An 8,046-nucleotide genomic window follows, 5' to 3' on the forward strand; every position below is an offset into this window, starting at 1 on the left:
GAAAAGAGTGTTGCTAGTATGGGGATTGGAATGAACACTATCTGCTTGCAAGTTGCGTGCTTTATCAAATGAGATAACTGGCTCCCGTATAACTAAAATACTCCCTGCTTGCTAGCGAGTTGTTCTACCAGCTGAATGAAATATTTCGGATAACAATATTCACTGACTGTCTGACCTGAGTAATGTACAGAACTATTAAACAGATGTTCGGCGCTCCTTCTTTACCAATCTCAACCGGAATTGTTTTGAAAATACTTGTCAACTGAACTCAATAGTGTTACCCATAATCTACTTTTGAAGAACAAGAATATCTCCAACAAAGTCTGAGCAATTTTTAATTCGTTAAAGGCCGAATCGCATAAATCAACTTCATCTTAATACCTATTAGAGAAAAGTATCACACTACTCTCGATGCTTACAAGGGCAAAGCAAAGACGTACATTACGCTATTCACAATTGTTTATTAACATTAGATTCGTTGAAGGTGTTTTGTTTGTGACTTTTTGTTAAGTGGTATATGTCTTTGGCGTTTACCATGTGCCATTAAACCGGGTTTATTTCTAATCTCTTGCTACTGAGTTGTAGTTTTTCATATAAGTTTTCATTCGATAACGTGTTTATCTCAATACCATTAAACTAAAAACTATGAAATAAAAAAGAGAGATCGAGAAGAGTGTGAGAAATTAAATCATTTGTAGCCTCTCTTTATTGTCATTTATCAGGTGAAAATATAATGAAAACACGCACGTTTTATTATACAAAAAAACAACAACAACATACAAATTGAAATGATTGTTTTTCATTTAAAAATATTTACAAACCTCTGACAAAAATGTAGGCCTTTATACATTCCAAATTGTACTATTTATTTAGATAAATGGTACTGAAAACACATGCCATTAGAATAATCTTTCTTTCGGCAATGTTTTAAACAAGAATAAAAAATCCATTCAGGCTAATAATTGCAAATGTGAGCGGCCACATACATTTTAAATTATTTTGTTTTATAAAGTCAACTATCGAGTCAAAAATTTCAAACGCTCACATGTCATACCTAGTGAAACAGAGTGTATTATTCAGCACACGAACATTTTTATAAATCAATAGAGTTTAGTAAATTGAATATAATATTCCCTTAAGTTGTACAATCTATCACATAGATATTCAATTTCTGACAAGGCGGGACACACACACTGCCCTTTATCATGCTATGCGAGTTAAACAGTAGTAACAAATATAAAGTTTTCATCATTAGAAACGTCATAGAGGTATACACATTTCGCATATCTTAAGGAAAATGTCTGCACCGGAAACTTTAAAATAATTAGGACACCAAACAAGTGTTCATCGAACTCAGAAAGTAAAGGGTTATGTCATGTTTTTACATGAGAGAAACGGCTAATGCTTGAGTTTGTTTCAAATTGCTCTTGATTATTTTTGTAAATGACCAAATACTCTAGTGCATTATTAAAGCTCATGTTATGGATATGATTTGTCGAAAGATATATTTCAAAGCATCAATTGTGTAAAAGAGAGCTTAATATTGCAAATTTGTTTATAAGTTTTTATTTGATAGAGTGAACCAACATATCATTCAAACATACGTTTCGTCATTTTCTGTAAGATATGATAACGTTTGCAATATTTTACAGAAAATCAAACATCGATTACTTGATTTTCAGATGATTTGTAATACGATAACTTTTTCAATTACTGTTGAATTAATGTTCGTAGATTTCCAAAGGTGTTTTTTTTATAACTTACCCGTACTTATAAAGTGTTTCCCTGATTCATTTGTCTTGTTATCACAAACGTTATCTCTTTTTGTTGGACTTCAACATGAATTCAAAGCTGAACACTTATATTGATACATCAGTTGTATTCCTTTAAGATAAAGTTTCTATTAAAAATACAATTAAATCATGTTCACTTGAAGAAAATGAAAAGTCAAAAACTCAAACATGACGATCAAAATGTAAAATATGACATTTTTTTCGGAAAAATAACGATAAGGTTCATCTGTCTCGGTCGAAAATTTGTGTTTTTTAAACACCTTACAATTCACATTTCCAAACTACATTTTTGGATATATTCTTTCAAAATTCCTGAATAACATGTGATTCCTTTGAAAACATGAATAATTGTTAAAACCTACCGAGATTTTTTTTTTCAACAGAATCAGTGAGCAGGGGTGGAAGCTTCAAACACTGATGAAAATGATAAATACAAGAGAATCAAGTAGCTGCAATCGGTACATACACTTTTCGTCTAGCCAGAAATCATCGGCTTCTCAAGACATATTCTATAAACAGTCTCTTTTGTGTTTGGATCAACATATGTGTTGAATTCATTTGAGAACAGAATCCGCCCAGAAGAATTAACAAACAGTATATATCTGTTTCTAAATACGTAGAGCTCATCAGATAGAAACTCGATTTGATCACAAAACGCAAATTTTAATAGCACAAAGTAAATAGAAATCTGAACATTAATGTCACCAAGAACATATGTCGAAAAGGCCTTAATTTCCTCTGAATATTGACTTAAAATAGCATTCTCATGCGGTGTAACAGATGCAATATCAACTGGAATAACATCTGAAGATCCAGCATTAGATGACTCAGTTATTGGAACGAACTCGAAAATTCTGCTGAACGTTTGTGTTACAACAAAGTCCTTGTTATCAACACGAAAACGCCACTGCATGTTCAATAAACGTTCAGTATCGGACACAACTTCAGCATAAGAATTCCGTTTTTTTTCTCTGAACAACATACACATGAAGTTGTCGACTTTTCCGTTTTTACCGTAGTAAAATACTCCTGTAATAACTGTCCAGTTCTCTGCCCATGGCGAATTGAAGTTTACTGGGAACTGCTTCCCACTGTCGTCAAGTTTTCTGATCACATCTAAGAATAGATGTTCATGTATATTAGGAGTCAGCATAAAGTTGAGATAAATCTTGAACTTTGAAACTATAAGAGCAATAAAGGGAGGTCCACAAGTTCCATCTGGCTTTACTAATCGGGTAGTGGGACAAAATACAGGCCTACACACCTTAAATAGACAAGGTCATATTACATCCTTTTAAATAGAAAGCAAAATCAGGTATTATATAATAAGTTAACAATATGTTAATGTTCATATGTTTTGTCTAATTTGTTCAGCAATATGTACTCTTGTTCATGCAAGGTAACAACATTAAAAAGGTTGTCATAGTTTTGGTGTAAAACATCAATTTCACGGAATAGGTATATCGCGTATTTTGTACGTAGACATTTTATATAAAACATAAATGTTTAGACACAAGTAATAAACTTTAATGGCGGAAAGGTGTTTTGTATGAATATTGGAATGGTTAATTAAAAACATTGTTATTTACATATCACTTCGCAGTAACTATATAGATACCTAAAATTAAGTCGCATGGGGAAGCGCCTAGAAACGGTAGATTGTCCAAGCAATTTAAGTAACATTCGAAGCAGAAGCTTGGACTGAAAACTCTTGCAAATATATACTATAAAATCGTCATCATAATAATACATACGTTGTCGATGCCCCATAACGTGCACACACGTCTTAAAAAGGCGCGCCTAGCACCGACTGGCATGCTCATCTATGTAGATGTTTTGCCCGTTATCATCATCGTAAAAGAACCTGCATGCCCGAATGGGATGTAGTGTTTGCCATAGGACATGAATGCATGATTTGGATGTTGACAACACTTTTGATCTCTATGGCAGGACTGACAAAACAAATTTCTGTACCAAATAACACAAAGATAATCTGCGGACATAACAGGCATGTTTGGACCCTTTTCACAGATATTTACTAATTCCGGTGATGCAATGGAATCTGACCCGTTGCATGTATTTATAAGTCTTGGAAAACATTGTAGGACCCTTCGTGGTATGTGTAATGTTTGTTTTGGCAACATGAACTGAACAAAACAAAATTGCTGGTCGTCAAAGTTCATTTTTACTCTAGTCATTACTTCGTCAAACGATTAGCTTCGATGCCATTTGTATGTATACGACATTGAAGCATAGGTTTAAGATTCACAACGTCCGCGGCATGGTGGCATTGTGCACATCGATCATTATTGTAAATTAATTTTCTTTCAGGGGAATAAACCGAACTAAGGCTTCCACAAAATGTTACTGTTTATTCACCACATTAATTGGAGTCACTGGTGTTTGTCTGAAAATAATATAAAATAAGATATTTTTGAAAAAAGACTACGACGGAATCTGTTTCTGGAATATATTAAAACTGAAGCAATTAAGGCTTAGTAGACTCCTGCGAATCAAACATATTGCAAGGTATGAATAATGAATTGCCTACGGAGAGGTACAAGGCATTGCTGATGCAAATGTGTCATTCAACAAATATTTAACAGTCATAGTAATGCCGACGGAGTTAATGCAGTAGTTTGGCCCAGTTAAGAGTAAATATCATACATGTGTGAACTTTTTAGATAATAATGTAAGATGGCTCAGCATGGCACTTAACCATGACCTTTACTTCACCTTAACCATATAAAAACATATATTTTATGCATTTTATCTATTATTGTTTTAAAACATATAACAGCAAATGCATGATGTATTGCATTGAAACATCATACACAGGCTCTTAGCCAGCAAACATATTTACGTAATCATGTAAAATAACTCTTTTTGGCGTATCATATAAATGTGTACCTTATTATTCGACTAAGACTTTGCATGTAAGCAAACATAAGTCAATAGCTCAGCAACTTCTTACTGACATTTAAACAACTGAGTATACTAACTATATTTTGCACATAATGCAGATTTTGCCCCTATATTATTTGACTTGTGGTTATGGTTTTGCATATAATATAATTCATAGTGATACATGCATGTTTCACCATCAATTTACGATCCTTAAACTACAAAGCGACGTAATAGTCAAGCGCGCTACTTCTGCTACAGCTCTTGTTTGAATAAATATTCAACACTAAGGAATTTATCGGCTTGCGTAACAAATACTGTTCAAGCTTCTACATGAATCGTGCTTATCAAAAAGTATAAATTACAATAATAGCCAGCAAACCGAACGATGCCAATTATGTGTAATTATGTGAAAACTATTGAGTATCGACTACTCTGAAAATACCGACTACTTTTAAAATAACCGAACCAAAAACAAGGCTATAACCTCAGCATTTCCGAGACATGTAATTATTATTAAATGACTTACTGGACATGTTGTGATCATGTACAGCCCAAACCTATCTTCTCTGTGCTTGCTTCCGACTACAGAGGGAATACACGTCAGTTCATCGGCCTCATCTCTTTCATTTGAGTACATTTTATCGAAACAGCAATTCATTGACACAATACACTCTTTTGAACAGCTGCATTTGTATAAAATGTAATATTTAATTAGGCACATAAAATATGTCAATTCATAGACTACTTTTCAACGACATATGTAAGTATTATGATAGATAATTCTGTTTCTGGAAGTATCAGAAACTATAAATGACTGTTACTACACATCTCTCTCCTTGTACTTACAAACTGTACATGAACTATTGAGAATGTTGACAAGAATATATTATAAATAACATTATACCCATTTAGGACAACAGAACAAAACCTCGTAACATGTAGATTAATGTTGTCTCTAAAACATTTTGGTAAAATATAATAACAATTCTTACCTGCACAATAATTGTCACAAGCGTTTATGTCGAGAATCCGGGATGCATTACAACTTTCTTCCATTAGCTGATGACATTGTTCTTCTGTCATTACATTAAAACTCTCACCTTCAAGATCCCTTCTAGAACGTAGAATGATTAGTAACAAACACAAATAGAAACGCTGCATGGTTTAAACGTTTATTGAATGAAATGCAGACTGCTTTCGCAGGTTTATATACCAATACTGTAAGTATTGAAAAATAATGAAATTATTAAAAAAAAGAAGTGTATTGTGTTTGTCAAAGGTTGTCATTTGTTTGAATAAAGAAGGTTATTTTCTAGATTATTCAAGATAATTAGGACTGAAGAATTGTACACAATTAAATAAATCTCAATTTGTTACGGAACATTACGATTATTATAACTAAAATATATTCCATTATTGGCAAATTTTTAACGAATACATTGTTTTGCCGTTTTTACGACTCATTATTTTTAGAGAGGTAGGCCAGATCTAGACGGTTATTTAATTTATGTTATCTCCACTAAATAAGTGAATAATATTTCATTCCAAAAACGTTTTTTGTTAGAAATCTACTATGACAGGGATTAATGTCAAGCAACTGTTAAATGGTTGAAAAACAATGGCAATTAGATAATGGAAAATGAATTATTTCTGAGATATTTTGAATAAAATTATGAGAACATAGAAATACAAATTAAAAAGCAGGAGAATGTTCGGTGCTTCCGAACGTTGCGTCAAAAGGACATTTATGTCAGGTTTAAATTTGATAAGAAAAATCAGAGGAAACAATGGTGCTACAAAGAATTCAGTGTTCTGAAAAGTATCCGAGGCGTAAGGCCATAGTGATTGACAGTTTGACGTTTTTGTCAGTTAGAAAATGTCCTTTACCTGTCGGAACTACCTTGTTCCAAAGTGGATAAGAAATACATTGAAAGATCATGTTTTTTTCCTTGTCAGACTTTCATTTAATATTTAAATAGTAACCGCACTACGAGCCTAAGGATTCTTCCTTTTGACGAAACAACTGAAAATACTGGCAGCGGTGATAATGAGTCTGGCTTGAGCAGTTTCATGTAGGAAATAATGTTAAAAATCGGCGTATATAAATTCAATGGAAAAGATGGACAGACAGGGACTACACAAATGGATAAAGTGAATTCGAATGTTCTGGATAATATAAGTACGGTGGCACAGAGGTGACATGTGTATGTTTTTTTACGACTTAGTATGTCGTGCGCACGAGTTAAAAAAACATACACATGTCGTGAGCACGAGATACTAAGTCGTGCGCACGAGTTACTAAGTCGTAAGTACAAGATAATTAGTCGTGCTCATGAGATAATTAAGTCGTGCGCACGAGATACTATGTCGTGCGCACGAGATACTATGTCGTGCGCACGAGTTACTAATCGGTTTCGATTAGGCCATCAGACTAATATACACATATCACTCAGACATTTACATAGAGTGTTACGCGGATGAATGTTTCGACGAAGAATCTATAGTGACTCTCTGTAATGTTGTTGAATTTATTATTAACGCAATTGAAGATTCTGGACCTCTGCATGGATACCGAGTCATGCGTCAACGTTGCATTGTCAATGGTTTACGGTTCGGGCCAACGATGTTGCTACCATCCTTCGTATATGCGACCCTCGGGGAAAATAAATGTGACATAACATAACATAACATAACATATAGTTTATTGTAATCTAATGCCTGCGGCCGATAATACAGTTATTCATACATACACTTTTAACAACATATATATAATACAATGATGAACAAGACATATTTTAAAGCAATGATATATCAATAATATTCTTGAAAACTGTTTTAAACAAATGTTTCAAAATGCAAAGAATCAACAAGATTGTACATCAATATTGCATTCATAAGCTTCCGGTATATGAATAAAATGCATAATTATATAATCAAAGCACTGAAAGTGCTGAGGGACGGTACTGCTTAAAGCTGGCAGCAGTAGAGTTACAACTGGTTGTATGAATGTCAGATGTGTGGAAAGAGGAGATTGAATCAGACCGTACAACACTCCTAGTCTGGTATTGTTTTGTAGAAGAAAGTTTCTTAAGTGGGAATTCAGGACACGAGCTATGATTTAAAAAGAGCACGGTGCAAGGTCAGACTGTGATCTTTTGATATGCATTGAAAGAGAGCTAATGGGGCATTTGCAAGGGACAATGTTAAAACATTATTGTGCATGTGTTGTAACTACTCTCAATACCAAAACAAATGGTAAGGGTAGCTTTTATCTCAAATAAGTATCACAATTATGTTTCTGTATTATTTTTAAACTTTTTTTAAATTGACAGTTTGAATATCAAAT

This window comes from Mya arenaria, chromosome 10 (assembly GCF_026914265.1).
Source record: "Mya arenaria isolate MELC-2E11 chromosome 10, ASM2691426v1".
NCBI lineage: Eukaryota > Metazoa > Mollusca > Bivalvia > Myida > Myidae > Mya > Mya arenaria.